Source organism: Grammomys surdaster, unplaced genomic scaffold (genome assembly GCF_004785775.1).
Source record: "Grammomys surdaster isolate TR1022 unplaced genomic scaffold, NIH_TR_1.0 279, whole genome shotgun sequence".
Classification (NCBI taxonomy): domain Eukaryota; kingdom Metazoa; phylum Chordata; class Mammalia; order Rodentia; family Muridae; genus Grammomys; species Grammomys surdaster.
This window is the reverse complement of record NW_021604720.1, coordinates 11,268,334-11,285,534: the sequence shown is the minus strand read 5'-3', so window position 1 is coordinate 11,285,534 and position 17,201 is coordinate 11,268,334. Positions and strand designations below refer to the sequence as shown.

General features: G+C 45.8%; 1 protein-coding gene across 3 annotated transcripts in view; it reads right to left on the bottom strand.

Annotated features, from left to right (window-relative positions):
* Dglucy (D-glutamate cyclase) overlaps positions 1–17,201 on the bottom strand; it is an 81,039-nt gene that overhangs the window by 57,503 nt on the left and 6,335 nt on the right. The gene's annotated exons all lie outside the window — the stretch shown is intronic.

Sequence of the window (17,201 nt, the reverse complement as noted above, 5' to 3'; positions counted from 1 at the left end):
AGGGAGAGGAGAGGGAGAGGAGAGGGAGAGGAGAGGGAGAGGAGAGGAGAGGAGAGGAGAGGAGAGGAGAGGAGAGGAGAGGAGAGGAGAGGAGAGGAGAGGAGAGGAGAGGAGAGGAGAGGAGAGTGCCTGGGCTGTGGGTTCAAGGTCTGGATCTGGTCCAGCCAATTTACCATGCTACATAAAACCAGAAGTAAAACCTGGCTTACACAGGAAAACCTCAGAAGGAGGGGCAGCTAGAGTCATGACGCCATTGTGAATACCCAGATTACTGCACATATGACTTGCCTTACCGCTGACTAGTTCTCAGTGGGCACATTCAATGTTTAAAGCAATTCAGGTTGGCTTTTCCATCACTTCATGATGAAGTGGAACAGATGAGACATTGCTTCCTCCCTGGGGGTTCAGGCTCCTCGCCACATTAAAACCCAGTTCCAGCATCCATTCTTGACTTCTCTTGCTTTACTCAATTTCCTTCCTCCGAGTGCCACTAACAATGCTGTTCAGATACCCGGTCCTAACAATAAAATTCACCAAGAAGCTGGGAGAATGGATGACTTGGTAGGTAAAATGCTTACAACAGGAGCATCAGTTCAGATCCCCGACACCTAAGTAAAAAGCCAGGCATGTTTGTCGCCCCAGCTTGGCAAGGTAGATCCCAGGGGCTGGCTGACTAATCGGCCTGGCCAAACTGGCAAGCTCCAGATTCCGTGAGAGACTCTGTCTTGGAAAATGAGGCGGAGCAATAGAGGAAGACACCCGTCGACCTCTGGCCTCTACAGGCTTGTACATGTGTGCACGTCCCCCTCACCACACGCACACACCTAAGTGAGGCTGGAGGTTGGCAGTGGCGCCATTTGTCTTAGGGAGATTCTAAGGCCCCAAAAGAATGAAAACATTTCCTCTATGGCTACACACTTAAAAGTTGCTAAGATCAGATTTAGAAGCAACCCTTTTTATATGTTCTGATTGGAATACATGTAGTGGGGTGCACACACACTTGTGAGCATGCTGGTAGAAATCATAGGTCACTTCCGGTGTCTTCCTCAATTGATTTCCATATCATTATCATCGTCATCATCGTCATCATCACCACCACCATCCCAATCCTCATATTGAGACAAGGTTACTCACTGAACTTAGAGTTCACCGACTCAGCTAAAGTGCCTGGCCCATGAGCGTCAGGTATTTTCCTGTCTTGGAGTCTCTAGCCCTTAGGTTGTCGGAGTATACTGCTGCATCCATCTCTTGCTTAGGGTCTTCATGCTTGTTCAGCATGGACCTGACAAGCAGAACCATCTCCCTGGCATTCTTTTTAAAATATTATGTTGTTTCATCTCCCCGGCTGAACTGTACAATTCTTGATCACAAGGTTCTACGCTTCTTCCTTCTTTGATCTTCTGGTGGCTAAAGTTACTTCAGAAGTGCTTGTCCTTTTCCTCAGTCTATGTTGTATGTTCTTATTTGAATGTGTATCGGAAGGTGTACATATACATGTGTGCATATGTTGTGTGGAGACCAGAGGTTCGTTTCTGGTGAACTCCTCAATGGGTTCTCTGTATCAAACGGCACATGGAGCTACTATAGCCAGAAATACCCTTGAGAATCTGACTTCTGAACACTTAAAAACAAACAAAAACAGATTCCGGGTGAAGTGGTGACATATATAATCTTTTTTTTTTTTTAAATGGTTTGCTGTGTTTGCACTAGTCTTAGACCTAAGGGGGCTAATGTCTTAAGGGACAATGTTTTTCTGAAAAGCCATAGCACGCCAACAAGTGTTTGAAGCTTGGTTTGCTTTGTTTAACACCCACGTTCACTGTGTTTAGATTACAACTAAGCCTTTTTCCTCTGGTCTCTGCCTAGCAAGCCACGGACACTTCTAAATCTGACAGCTTGAGCATCAGGTCTGACTTATTAAAAGGCAGAGAGGGATTTGCCAGGAGCTCAGGACGTATTTTCAATTAAGGTATGGAATGGTTTCTCAGAACATTCACTAGAATCTTGAGTGTTATAGAATCCCAGCAATCAGGAGGAGGAGGTAGGAGGGTCAGGAATTCAAGGTCATCCTTGAGCACAGCAAGCTCTAGTTTGAAGCCAGAGTGAGTTAGACCCTGTCTCAAAAACATCCAAATTATGGGCTGGCAAGATGGTTCCGTTGGTAAAGATCTGTGGGACCGTGAAAGGATAGCTTGGTTCCTGGTCGAGCACAGGCCTCAAACCCCAGACCCTAATGGGATGGTAGGCGTTCGGCCTTGCTCCCAGACTCTAGGCTCCTGACACGAGGCCAAAGACCTCCATTGATCTGAGCCTTTCAGTCACATAGGGCAATGCCCCTACAGCCCCTCCCAAAGAGAGGTTTGTGTCACCTAGCACAGGTAGAGGGCGTGTCTACAGGTCGCAGAACCTCAAGCGATCTCCATATTAATGAAATACTTAAAGGCCAGAGGGGATAGCCAATTAAACATTCCTTCCCAGACCCTCTCTCCTCCCTCCCTATTTAACTCAGGTCCACCCTGAGGTCTGGGGGAGTTCAGCCACAACCACTTTCCGCCATGACAATAAACCTTTTAAGACCATGGACTTCCTCGAGTCTTTGCTCCGCCCCGCCCCGTGGGGAATCATGGAGAAGGCATTTGACTACCGAGCCACTGCTTAATCTCTCAATAGAAGACTTCTCTACGTTCCTGCCACAGAGGCCGCCAACTCAAGCAAGCCAGCCAACCCAGCCAAACAAGTGCCTTAACCACGAGTCTCCTACCCGTGGGGTACCTTCTGAGCTTCTCTCCCACGTCCCTCTCAGCTGCAGGCTGGTCCAGCCTGTATGCCCACTCTGTCTCAGTTCTTCCGCGGTTCCCAACGGCCTCTGGGTGTCCAAGGTCTGAGACCAATAGTCTCCCAGTCAGCCACTCCAGCCAGAGACCCCCACTCAGGAGTTCTGCCCCTGAGGGACTTCAGGCTGAGACCTCTCCACGCCCAGGTGGAGTCCAGCGGCTTCTCAGCCCAGCATTTGCCCAGCGCTGTGTGGAGTAAACTCAGTCAAATTCCCGCACTTCTGCCTCCCTGAGCCATGACAGACACGTGAGAACTACAACACAACCCAACAGGACCCACGCCTACACGCAAGCTACAGCCCCGAAAAGATCTTTATTCTACAAGCCAGGGACTTTAATTTGATTCTTAAAATCTACAAAAGGGTAGAAGAATAGAAATAACTCCACAAAAGCTGTCGTTTTATGTGCTCACACACATATCATTGATACACACACAAACACAAACACACACACACACAATCAAATTATCAGTATGTGATTCCTCAAGGGTCTTTGTTAGCAAGAGGAAATGCAATGTCCCTTTAGGCCAGCTCAATAAGCTGCACTTATCTGGAGTTTAAATGGGGATACCTAGCCCAAGGGATATGAAGAGATAAAGTAAGTTTCCATTTCTTTTTTTAAAAAATATTTATTTACTTATTTTATTTATATGAATACACTGTAGCTGTCTTCAGACACATCAGAAGAAGGCATCAGATCCCATTACAGATGGTTGTGAGCCACCATGTAGTTGCTGGGAATTGAACTCAGGACCTCTGGAAGAGGCTCTTAACCACTGAGCCATTTCTCCAGCCCCAAGTTTCCATTTCTTAACTCTCTTTATCCTCGAATACAGCCGTTCTCAATCTGTAAATTGTGACCCCTTTGGCAGTCACATATCAGATACATATCATAATTTACATTACAATTCACAACAGCAGTAAAATTAAAGTTTTAAAGTAACAATAAAATAATTTTATGCTTGTGTGTTCCATCCCAGAGGCTTTGGATGTACTTTCATCTTTTTCTAAGAAGCAATTCAGTTTCTCTTTACCAGAGGCACTGTTTTCAAAGTGTGGCCCTCTGCAGGCATCAGAATCCCGGAGCAGTTGCTAAACATGTGTGCCTCTGGCTCCACATCAGTTTTCCTTCACACATCGTAGAGAAATGGGGTAACAGTTAGTGGCATGTCTAGGGTTGGGGAGATGGCTCAACAGGCAAAGAAAAGCTGACTGCAAAAGTGTAATGGCATGTGTTTGAATCCCCAAATTTTTACCTGTAAAGATGGGTGCAATGGTGTGTTCCTACAGTGAGATAAGGGGATGGGGATTTCCCTGAAGCTTGTGGATCAGCTAGCTGATCTATACCATGTCGGACAGCAAAAGAGAGACTCTGACTCAAACAAGGTAGAAATGGAGGACTAATATCTGAGGTTGCCTTCTAAGTGCCTACACTCACACACAAGAATTGGACACACTCGCACACTTACACACAGAATGGGACATGCACACACAAACAAGAATGGAACCCACACACTCTCACACACAAGAACAGATGCATATACACTCATACATAAGAATGGACACACACACAAGAATGAATACATACACACACACAAAAATAGATACAGGTACACACAGTCATACACACACACACACACACACAAGAATACACATACACACATCCTTCTCTCAGTTTAGACCCCTCCACATGTGTAGATAAGATTAATATGGACTAAAATCCAAGATCTAGATGTGCTGCCACCATTATGGACCTTGGACAGATATTGAGTCTCTCTGGACCACAGGTTTATCACCTGGGTAAAGGGTATCCAAGACTTGCAAGGAGCAGGCTGCACTCTCCCTGAGTGTCTGTAGAACAGCGGCATTCTGGCTGTGCTCACTGCCTTAGTTGCTCTGTTTAGTGTAGAGCAGCGATTCCATTGGAGCCATCCCACCCCAAATGTAGGCACTAAGAAAGCATGAGTCCTCAGTCCATCTGCACAACACCCACCACTTGTCCAGCCCAGCCATAAGGTGCAAGATGATAATTTATTTGCACTAATCAAAAGTTCCGACCTTTGACCTTAGTGAATTCAATTAGGAATGCACAGACTTATCAAAATCCTAACAGTGGGGGAGGGTTAGGAAAGTCACTCAGTTATGTGTTTGCCTTGCAAGCCTGAGAACCCGAGGTTGATTCCTAAAACCCATATAAAAACTGTTGGATAGAGTGGTGCATGCTTGTAATCCCAGCACAGGAAAGATGGGTTCCCTAAGGTTCACCTGCCAGCCACCCTACTTGATCTGGAGGGTTTCAGTCCAGTGACAAATCTTGTCTCAAAGAAAAAAAAAAAGTCAACAGTGCCTGAGGAATGATGAGACTGCCTTCTAGCATTCTCCTTGATATATATACATATGAACATGCATGCACATGCAGATGCACATGCACACATGTGAGTGTGCACACACACAAGAACAGAAAAATCAGGTTTGTGAGCTTATTCAACACCCCAGACCAATGAATGATACAGTATACTCACCTAAAATGTCTAAAGGGAAGGGCACCTCACCGAGGCACACACCAATGAGTCATCGAAACACTTGGTTCAAATGTCACAAGATCAACAGGTGACAAACCTGTGACCCTATGTCCAGGCTTAACCTCAGCAATGGTTTCTGTCCTTAACGCTGTTCACTCCAGAAACTGCCTTTCCCAGACATCTAAAGCTGAGCTCACTGCTCTTTATCTGGCCACCTGGAGTTATTCAGCATTTGTTCCTGGCTCTCTTGCTCTGCCATGGCCCTGCTAAATCCTGTGGCTGCAGGAAGCCCTAAAAAAAAAAAGCTCAAACACACACACACACACACACACACACACACACACACACACCCTGTCAGACACTAAGCAGGAAAGTGGTAGTGAAAAGCAGAGAAGGGATTTGTTCACTGTGGCCACACTGGGAAGAGGAACATATAAGGGGACCAGTGACCCGAGCCCAAATCCATTTTAAGTTTAAGTGGGGGAAGAGGTGCGCATGACTAAGCATTCCTGACCAAGTCCTGTCTGGGCTCCTGGCACTAGGTGTGTGTTCTGTTCTGCAAGGCATTAGCACTATACAAAATCTCTTTCTTGGAGACAAGCTCCCCTCTGGCTGGCATCAGGGTGTCCCAGCCTTCTCCTTCTCTAAGGAGAGACTCTTAGAGAAACCCCAGTTCCTTGGGGCTCATTGTCTCAACATGTCAGTCTCTCTCAAAACACCTTCACTCCTGATACAATGGTTATACGTTCGTACCCTTTCAATAACCTGGAACTTGCTGGACAGACAGCCAGAGTCCCAGGTCCCAGGGAAAGAGCCTGTCACAAACCTTCTGAGTGGATCTAGTCAGATGGCGCAGCAGGTAAAGGTGCCTGCCACCAAGCCTGACAACCTGAACTTGATCCCTTGGACCCACATGGTGAGAGGAGAGAACTCCTGAAAATTGTCCATAAATCAAAACGTGATAAAAATCCTTCCAAGCATGTAACAGCCTCTTTGGACTGACACAGATCACAGTCACATCCTAAACACCAGAAACGTGTAAGCTAGAAGTTCTGGAGGGCAGAAGCTCTAAATCAGAGAGTCAGCAGAACCATATACCTTCTGTAAGCTTCTGGAACCTTCCTTTCTGATCTCTCCCAGCTTAGTTTCTTATAAAATTATATTTTCTAACTGTTAGTGGTAAATGAAAGTACAATTGGCTTGTATACGGTGATTTTATGTCGATCAAAACTTTCCTGAATTATCACATGATTTTCAATAACTTAGCTGTAGGTGATAATTAGATTTTTTCTGTACTCATACTTTCCTCTATGGGGTAAGAGAAATGGCCACGGGCAGCTCTTACATTGTCTTTGCAAATAACAATTGCAAGGGCATGGGATATTTATTTCCTTGCAGCTACACATAGATTGACGCCATGGGTCATGTGGCTATCTCTCAACAAACCCAGGCCTAGGGCTGAGAGTACAGCTCAGTGGTAGAACACTTGCTCAGAAGTCAGGAAGCACTGGGTTCAGTTCCCAGTGCTGGGCAGAGGGCAAAGGGTACTTCATCTTCACGAGGAAAAGGAAATCTGAAATACAGACTGACAACACCACCAGGAATGGGAAAGAACAATCTTTAAACCTTCCTAGATGCTGCCATTTGGACTTTAGGACACTCAGTTAATCCACAGTGATCTTATCCCAACCCAAGAGCATGTCTTCATGTCATTACATCTACAAACATTACTCTGTTTTTGTAGAAAGAAAAGACGAGGAATAGAAGAAACACAGAGGTGTGGGCCTGCGAAGGGGGTGAAAGATGAAGAGTGAACCCTAAGTTAGGACAGCCTGGGGTCACCGAAGCACAAACAATATCGCACACACAGGCATAAATCTAAGAAAACATGTGAAACCTCGTTATGGAGAACCTAACTAAAATACCTTAAAGAAGAATGAATGGAGACAAAGTTCTGTTCACGATAGAAAGACTCAGTATCACAAATATGTCACTTATCCTCTAAATTGGCACATACATTCTGGGATACTTCAACCAAAGTCCTAGCCGTGCGTGCGTGCGTGCGTGCGTGCGTGTGTGCGTGTGTGTGTGTGTGTGTATGTTAAATGTGTTTAGTCACATCTGTATGCAGGGACACATGGACATGAAGGCCAGGGGACAATCTTGAGTATCATCTCTTAAGGACCACCCACCTTTCTATTGAGTCTCCCTGGCCTGGCTGGCTCAGCAGGTAGCCAGGCTGGCCAGCCAGTGAGCTCCAGAGAACCACCTGTCTCCACCTCCTCAGTGCTGGGATTACATGCACCCAGTGTTTTTTTTATGTGCTCTGCAGCTTGAAGTCCGTCAGGTTCCTTCTTATACAGCAAACACTTTAACCAATGGAGAGATTTCCGCAGCTTAGAAATATATGATTTGTTTTAAAGGAACCCAACAAACCAATTCCAAATTTATTATTGCGTTGGGGTCTTTCTATGTTGTCAGGGTGGCTTTAAACTCATGGACTCAGGTGATCTTTTTTCTTCAGCCTCTTGAGTAGGTGAGACTACAGGTGTGTGCTACATTTCTATGCCTGACTCAGATTTCAAAATGTATATGGAAGCATAAAGGGCCAGGAAATATCATATCATTTCAAAAGAAAAGGAAAGAAAGAAAGAAAAAAAGAAATGAGGAAAGGAAGGAAGGAAGGAAAGAAAAGAAAGAAAAGAGGAAAGGAAGAAAAAAGAAAGGAGAGAAAGAAAGAAAATAAAAATAAAAACAACAACAAAACCCCAAACCAGACATGTGTCAGGAGGCACATCCTCTACCAGATCGCAGGATTCATGCAACCATAATGGTTAAGAACGAGCAATGTAAATTCATCACTCAGCAGCAACAAATGAACAACCCAGTTAAACCATGGGCGAGGGGCTTAAACAGATCTTTCTCCAAAGGAAATGTACAAATGGGTAATGAACTAGAAAAAAAGGCTGACACACTAAAGCAGTGGTTCTCCACCTTCCTCACGCCGTGACCCTTTAATACAGTCCCTCATGTCGGGGTGACACTCTTCTCCACCATGAAATTTGTTTCGTTGCTACTTCATAACTCTCATTACACCACTGTTATGAACTGTAATGGAGATATCTGTTGTATTTTTTTGGATAGTCTTAGGTGACCTCTGTGAAAGGGTCATTAACCCCCAAAGGGGTAAAGACCTATAGCCTGAGAAGACCTGCTTTATGGTGTGAAGCATGACAGAGTGCAAATCAAACCACAAGGATCTGATTTAAGACTCTATTGCAAAACACAAAAGCAAAAGCGGAAGACAGGAGTTAGCCAAGATTTAGAGAGGTGTAAACCTTTGAGCACATCTGCCTTGAACGTGAAATGGTGGAGCCTCCTTAAAGATCCAATGACTTATCCCCAAACAATTAAACAGTGTAGCCAGCAAGCCCAGTTCGGGTGTGTGCCCCAAAGGACGGAGAGCAAGAAATTCACTACGTTTTTACACACCAGTGTCCCTAACTGCGTCATTCACTATGGCTCAAAGGCAGAAGCAATCCAGACACTGAAGGGTGGTAAATAAACATGTAGTTGTGTGCTTCTAATGCGATACTATTCAGCCTCTAAAAGGAATGACATTTCTTACACATGCTGTAATATAGATGTGTCCTGAAGGCAGTACGAAAGCTATTACAAGTGAGGCCAGGTGTAAGACAAACATCGTACGATTCCACTTATTTGAACTATCTGAATGAGTTAAGCTCACAAAGGTAGCAAAAACATCAGAGTATAAGTTCCCAGTGACTACTAAAGGGGCAGGTTTAGGGGGGAGTTTTAGTTTGAGATGAGGAAAATGTTCTGGAAGAAGATGGTGGTGTTGGTTGACTGTGACTTAATGCCTCGGAATTCACACAGAAAACTGTTGTGTGGTCAGTAACTGCCAGTTGTAAAGTAGCTCAAACCTCTGCTGTGAAGTGTGGCATTGATACGCATGTGCAGGGAGGTCAGAAATGTAGATTTCTAGACAGGATGAGAAGGAAGAGGAGGAGGAGGAGGGGGCAGATAGTATGATGTGGGCTACTTCAGCCTGTTCTATAAGAAAATAACACTCTCGGGGCAGGGAAAAGACTCACCTAGTAGAGAAAGTGCTTGCCTGAGTCCCATCTCGAGACCCTGAATAAAAAGTACATGGTAGTAATCTCAGAGCAGGGAGGCTGAGACAAGAGGATCCCTGGGACTCTCGGGCCAGCCAGACTAGTCACTGGTGAGTCCCAGGTCCCAGTGAGGGACCCTGTCTCAAAACGCAATGTGTACTACTTCTGAGGAACTATACCTGAGGTTGATCTGGCTTCCACAAACACCTGGACACGCATATGCACGAGCACGTGTGTGCAAAACACTTGTATGCACAAATGAAATTAAATTTTAAAAAGAAAAAGACACTCCCTCCCCCTTACCCCCCTGTCTCTTCAGTCCCAGTTGACCTTCTGGAAGGCGGGGAAAGGGGACCACAGCCAAGAGTTCATCTTTCTTTCTGGAGTCAGTTAATCAACTGAACCAAGAACTAGGAAATCACATTTCGGGATTGCAAAAGTCTACTTCCCTGTCCCAGGCTTCCAGTGCAAGCAGAGGCTGGAAGAAGGACAGCATAGTGGGGGACAGGACACAAAAACCAGGAGGCCTTCTCCAGCTGCCCTGACCCTCAGAAGTACCTGTCCACAAACAGCAGTCCACTGGAGACAGCGGGAGGGCCAGCTGGATCAGCCCCACCCCACCCTTCAGCTCAACGTGTCCAGGGCAGAGGCCAAGAGGCTGCGGTGTAAAGCTGGGGGAGGGCAGCGGGCAGGAAATGAGCCAGGAGACACGGCAAGGACAGAGTCCAGATTCCAGGGTGTGACTTGCCTAGGTTTCTGGCTCTGCTCGGCCGCCCTTGGAGTTATTAGAAAATGACTTTGCCGGGGACACGAGCCGCCCGGTACGCATGCGTACGGTGCCCTCCTTCATCTCCCTGCCCTACTCTGCGCAGGCGCGCTGTCCCCCGGAGGGGGCTGGGTGAGCAGAGTGCGCACGCGCGGCTCGGAGGCGCGTAGTAGCCTAGAGCATAGTAGCTCTTCCTTTGGGAGCCGGTGCTCGTTCCTCTATTCAAGCCTACCTACCGGTCAGTGCATTTAAAAATGGACAGCGCCCGGGAAGGCCGAGTCCTGGTATTTCTGAGGTTGTCATTTGACTCAACCCTGACATAGCTTTCCATATACCCTGTTATTTCTGAATCCACCTTACCTCATGTCCTCAGAGTACCTATAAACACTTCCCCCTTCCTAGATGGTGTGAAACTTCATTTTAGATGTTAGGAAAGTCATAATATGCACTCACTCAGCCGATCAGGAATCATTGGCAGGTGTACATGCCCTGGAACTTTTCTTTAGTTTTGTGAACTCTGCTAATCACTGTGTCTCTAGGTTAGACTTATTTTTCTAGTGGCTTCGTCACATGCTTCATCCTGAATTTTTTTTTTCCTTTTAAGTAGCTGAATGTATATATCAAGGAGTGACCCCCTCAGGCTCCTTTTTTAAGTGGTGGGATTCCCTACTAGCTAGGAAAGCCTTGAGAGGGCTGACTGGGGAGTCACTGAGGATGAATCTGTCATCTCAGGCAATAATGTGTAGGTGTCATCATGAATCACATACCGTTCTTTTTAGGCATGAGCGTGTAGTACTGATCCAACATCTTCGTTCATTCACTGAGTATTTATTGAATGCCTCCTGGGTGTCGGACATGTACTGGGTGCTGGAAATGCCATTGGATCATGAAATTTGCCTCTGGAGGTGACAGGACAAGTGAGTTAACACATAAATAACGTAGTTTGTGGTAGTGATGAAGTGCTATGAGAAACTAGGGTGGTATGTAGAGGGGGTGGGGGCCAGGTAGCAAGGGTCAGGAACTCTGAGCTCAAGGTGCTAGGGTCAGGTGAAGGGAGGCGTGACAGTACACAGTACAGGTGCCGCTGGCCCTGGAGACAAGATCCAGGGGCGGGAGGTAGTGTGCTGGGAGGGGAGGTGCTGAGCCATGAGCTTAGTGGCTAGCATTTGTAGGCCTATTGTGTTTGTTTTGTTTCTAATGACTGATAGTAAAACTCATGGAAGAACTCAAGGGATGTTGAAAAGCCATTAGAAATGGATTCAGAAATAACAGAATATATGGAAAGCTATGTCAGGGTTGAGTCAAATGGCAACCTCAGAAATACTAGGACTAGGCCTTCCCGGGCGCTGTCCATTTTTAAAGGCACTGACCGGTAGGTAGGCTTGAAAAGTCCCCAGTGACACCAACACAAAGCTCTCAGTTCCATTTCCTTCTCTGTCTCCCACACACAGTCCTTTGCTCAGGAAGTCTTTGGGGGAAACTAGTGACCTGCTAATTTGAAGTGGGTGACTGGCTTGGTGGCTTCTGCCAGCCATTCTAAGGCTGGATAAAGAACTTCCCAGATGATTAGAAATACAAGACTTGTTTAGTTTTGTTTTGTTTTTAATTTTTGTGGGTTTTTTTTTTTGATGTTTGGCTGGAAGAGGTTTTTGTAAAACTGAAGCCTGAGTGCATAGAGAGGGCTTTGTAGGAGCAGATGGTCAGTGGGCAGGGTTTAAGAATGAATCTGTCACCATGTGTTATAATGGAGACACCTTCAGGCAAGCCTTTGGCCCACTGATTACTACCTTCCCCCTTTCTACAGAGGCCTATTGGCTAACACACCCCCTTCCTGGCCTCACAGCCACCACAGCAATTTCCTGTAGTGTCTTACACTTCCATGTCACCACAGCGTGGAGCATTAGAGACAAGCCTGGATAGACTTTTAGTTGATAGAGAGCCAGTTGAAATATCATCAATAGAATTTTAGTTTAGGGAAACTTGGTTTGAGTTCTAGCTTTGTTACTATTAGATATATAAGCTTGGGCAAATTGCTTAATCTTCAGGTCTAGTTTTCTCCCAGAATGAGGACACTGGACTAAATGATTTCCCAATTTCCAGCTAGTCCTAGAGTTCTATATTTCTACATAGTTGAACTATTTTATCATGCTGTTGCTGGGGAATACGACCAACACTTTTGAAGCTACTAATTTTATGTCAAGCTTTAAAGTCCATAATTGTTATCTTTGGAAATATTATTTGACCTAACGGCATGTTTAAATCAATTTAATAAAATCACTTTATAACAGGAAAAAAAATGACTTTGCAACTGTGTAAGAGTGTCAGAGAGTCGTTTTGCCTGAGGTACCCCAGTCAAGCAACCCACAGGAAAAGATTGTTCAACTGCCAGAGGCTAACCCCAGATGTGCAAATAGAAGCTAGAGTCACTATCCACTAGAGGGGTCTCTCTCTCTCTCTCTCTCTCTCTCTCTCTCTCTCTCTCTCTCTCTCTCTCTGTTGTCCTCAGTGAAGACAATGGTAAGGGAAGTCTCCTGGAGAACACTGTCCTGCACCCTCTGGCTGATGAAGGAACTCTTATTCTTCAGCAGACACTAAAAGGCTCCTTGTCACCCCTCTGCAATCTACCACATGCTGAAGGACAGCAGCATGCCCTGTCCCCCTCTCTCCTTCCACAAATGCATTGGATTTTATTACAGTCTCCTGTTTGTCTCTATGCTAAATCCATTTGCCTTTTCCATTGGTAACTAATTGCCAGATTAAGAGCAATGTCCATACCTGACTAAGAAAATTACACATAAGCTAACTTCATAGTTTGGACCATGTTGGACGGTGCAATTCCAAAATTGTTTAGCTAGAAAACGTGGGTGGTGGGCAGTCTAGGATGGTGCTTGGAAGCCATTACTTCCTGCATTGTAGTGGGTTGTCTTGAGGCTCTCCCCAAAGATGTATCCAAGCTTGAGTTCCCAGTACCTGAGAACATACCTTCTATGAGGAAGGGATTGTTTGTAGATACAATTCCGTGAAGACTCTTAAGATGAGATTACTGTGGGTCAACTGAGTGACCAGAAGTCCAATGTCAACATCTATGAAGAAAGAGTTGACAAAGAGCAGAAGAAACACTGAAGGGGTGGCCTGTGAAAGAGAAGGGGGAGTGGGAGGGAGACCCTAAGCCAGGACAGCAAAGACAGCCTGGGAGGACCAAAACCAAGACAGGTCAGGAAAGAATGTTCCAGAAGCCTGCAGAGGGTGTATGGCTCTGCTGACTCTCAGATGTAGATCTCCTGCCTTCCAGAACTTCTAGATAACATACTTCTGATGTTTGTGACATGACATGTAATATGTGGCAGCCCAAAGAGGCTGTTACATGTTCAGAAAGTTATAAAAAGTATGTATGTATGTATGTATGTGTATGTATGTGTATGTATGTGTATGTATGTGTATCTATGTGTATGTGTCTGTGTTGTATGTGTGTGTCTTGTGTGTCTGTCTCTATGTTGTGTTTTGTGTGTGTATGTATTCATGTGTATACAGTGTATACAGACTACAGCACATGTGTGGAAGTCAGAGGACAACTTTCAGGAGTCAATTCTCCCCTTCCACCACGTGGTTTCTTTCTCCTAGGGATCAAACTCAGGTTGCCAGGCTTGGTGGCAGACACTTTTGTCTGCTAAGCCATCTTGCCAACCCCACCTAAAAGACTTTAAACTATTCTTCCCCATCCCTGGTGGGTAGGTGATTTCACTCTGTATTTCAGACCTAGGTGATCAATTGAAATAACCCTTCCTCATGAACATGATGTGTCTCAGTCCTCAGTGCTAGGGATTGAACCCAGGGCCTCCTGAATGCTAAGCAAGTGCTTTACCAGCAAGCTGGACCCTTAGTCCCAGGCCTGTTTTGTTAAGGGATGGTCACATGACCCATGTAGGCACTCTATGTGTAGCTTCAGGGAAATAATATTCCATGTATTTGAAATGGTTATCTGTAAAGGCAATGTAAGCAGGGGCTACCAGTGGCTATTTCTGTCACCGCATGGAAATAGCTGACCTGAGGAAGAACCCAGTAGGGAGAAAAAAAAAGACCCTAAGCTGAAAAAGGAAAGTCAGGTCTCAATGCACCCCACACTCTACAAATAGGAATGCCTAGAAACATGTTCTAGACAGTATCATTCCAGAGAGCAGGTCCAGCAGTAATTAAACTTCAAGTCTGGTAACTAAAAACAACCTATTCCTGACAATGAAGGTGTCTATGAAGCAAGGAAAGTTCTTCCTGGTAGACAGTGCTACAGTCAGAGGGATGTATAGACAACTCCTTTGCTAGATCCATACAAGGAGCCCCAGCAGCCCCAGAAGTCCCGCAGCTGAGGAAAGCCACACTGCCCAACAGAAATCCTGATGCTTACCAAGAAGCTGCCCCACAGAGTACCTGTCTCATCCTTCCAGTTACAAGTCCTGCTGAACTGTCAACAGATCAAAAGCAACAATGCCATACATGGGGGATCCCAGAGAGGAGAGGTAGCAGGGAGAAGTCAGTGCTCTCTGCCAGCTGACTGTGTAGCTCTATAAGAATGATACTCAAACCCAAGAGATGCTCCCTTTGAACGTCAGAAACAGTGTGGTGTGGTGTGGTGGCTCAGGCCTATAATCCCAGCACTTGGGAGGTAGAGGCAGGAAGATTAGGAGTTCAATGTCATTCTCAGTTACAAAGCATGTTCTAGGCCACACGGAGTGCAGGAGACCCTGTCCAAAAAACAAACAAACAAACAAACCAAAAACAAAGTAAAATAAAACAAAACTATTGGAAGCATGCTGAAGAGTTGTCACAGTGTGATTCAGTGGGCTCTTTGACAGTGACAAGGTTCAGGAGGTACAATTCATTTCTTTCCCATCCATAAAGCAACCTCCACATGTGTGCATGGGCTGCAAATAGGGAAATAACAAGATGAGCATCAGATGTGAGAGGGAGGCAGAGGATGGAGGATTAGCAGTCTCAGGCCATCCTGGGCTACATAGGGATTCTCTCTCTCACCACACACACCACACACACACACACACCACACTACACACACACACACACGCACACACACACGCACCCCACATACACAGAGAGGGGAGGGGAGGAAGGGAAGAAGGAAGGAAGAGCGAGAGGGAGTCTCAAGTGGTCATGGTATCAGGGAGGTGGTGCATAAGTTGAGTTTTGATAGAATTTAGCACTGGGAGATGGGTTGGCATCCCAAGTGGTAGGCACCACCATCCATAGTGATGAGGGGCTGGGAAGGCAGATGAGATCAGAAAGTCGTAGATTAGAGTAAGGGATGTGGACAATATCGGTGCCGTGTTCTGGATCTAAAATGTCTCCCACAAGTTCCTGTATTTTTGGAGTATCTGATCCCATCTTTAGGAGATAGAGTTTGGATGGAAAATGGGTCTATAGAAGTAGGTAGCATTTAAAAGTTCAGTCTATCTCCAGTTTTTGGTACAGCTTCTTGCTTCCTGATTGCCGCCATGATGTGATTAGTTGCTTCATTCTCCCACCTACACAGACTGAGATGTTCCTACCACCGATGCCTCTCCTACCACAACAGACTGAGAGTCTCTGGAACTGTGAGCTCATGTAAACCTTTCCCCCACTCCCTTGAACTGTTTTTTATCAGTCATTTTGTTCCAGCAAGGAGGAAAGTATCTAATACCGTTGGGAGAACTCACGGAGAGTAGAGGAGTAAGAGGATGCTGTGAGCAAAGGTCCAGCCACGACTTGGATTAAAACTGAAGATGGTTCCTAGGACCCTTACCATAATTGTGTGACTTTTCCAAAGCAAATAGGACTTCCCCAATGGCAGAGATATGTGAGGAAGCAAGGGTTCGAGGCATTGGAAAAGGTAGACTCAGCAGATGTGAAACCTGATGAAATTCAAAGACATGACGAGAAGGAGGTGTGACACTCACGAAAAGAAAGGATGTTTTGTTTTGTTTGAGACAAGGTTTCTCTCTGTAGCCCCAGCTGTCCTAGAACTCACTATGTAGTGCAGGCTAGTCCTGAACCCAGAAATCTGCCTACCTCTGCCTCCCAATGCTGGGATTAAAGGTGTGTACCACCACCACCTGATGAAAAGAAAGGATTTAAGAAGGGGAAACCTTAGAGGGAAATGGTGGCAAGTTGGCTTTCATAAGCAAGCAGGAGGAAGCCATGTGACATGTGTCTCAGAGGCTGGGTGTCAAGCACCCGATTCAGGGAGGTGATCCACATGGAGGGAAAGCTGGAAACAATCAGCTCTCATCATGTGGTAGAAGACACCAGAGGACAGGGCAGAGGTCGAGAAGGACAGTGGACAGGACACAGAGACTCATGGGCCATTGGGTGAGACAAACGGGAATCTCTGTAAAGACAATGGAAAGCATGTCTATCAAGATACAGTAGACTCCTCCAGAGTCATGCCACTGTGAGACACAGGGACAAGATGTGTGACAATGTCTAGTCCCAGAAAGGTGTGATCTGGTCAAAGAACATCTTCAAGTGCCCTGGAGTATGGCTTTGTTTAATGACTTCAGCACAGGCAGGTAGATTGGGAAACAGAAACCAGGTGTGTATGGGCTGAGTTGGGAGGCAGTGTACACAGCCAGTGTAGACAATTATTTTAAGGAGCTTGGCTGTGAAGGAAAAGAATGAGAGAAGCCCAAGAGTGACATTTAGACAGCAGGAAGCATGAGTGCTTGCCCTTTCTCAGACAGAGAAGACGCATGACCATAAGAGACAGACAGACAGACAGACAGACAGACACACACACACACACACACACACACACACAGACAGACACACAGACAGACAGAGACAAGGAGATAGAGAGATAGAGAGAGATAGAGATAGAGATAGAGAGAGGAGTGAAGTAGGGAGGAAGGGCAGGAGAGAGAGAGAGAGAGAGAGAGAGAGAGAGAGAGAGAGAGAGAGAG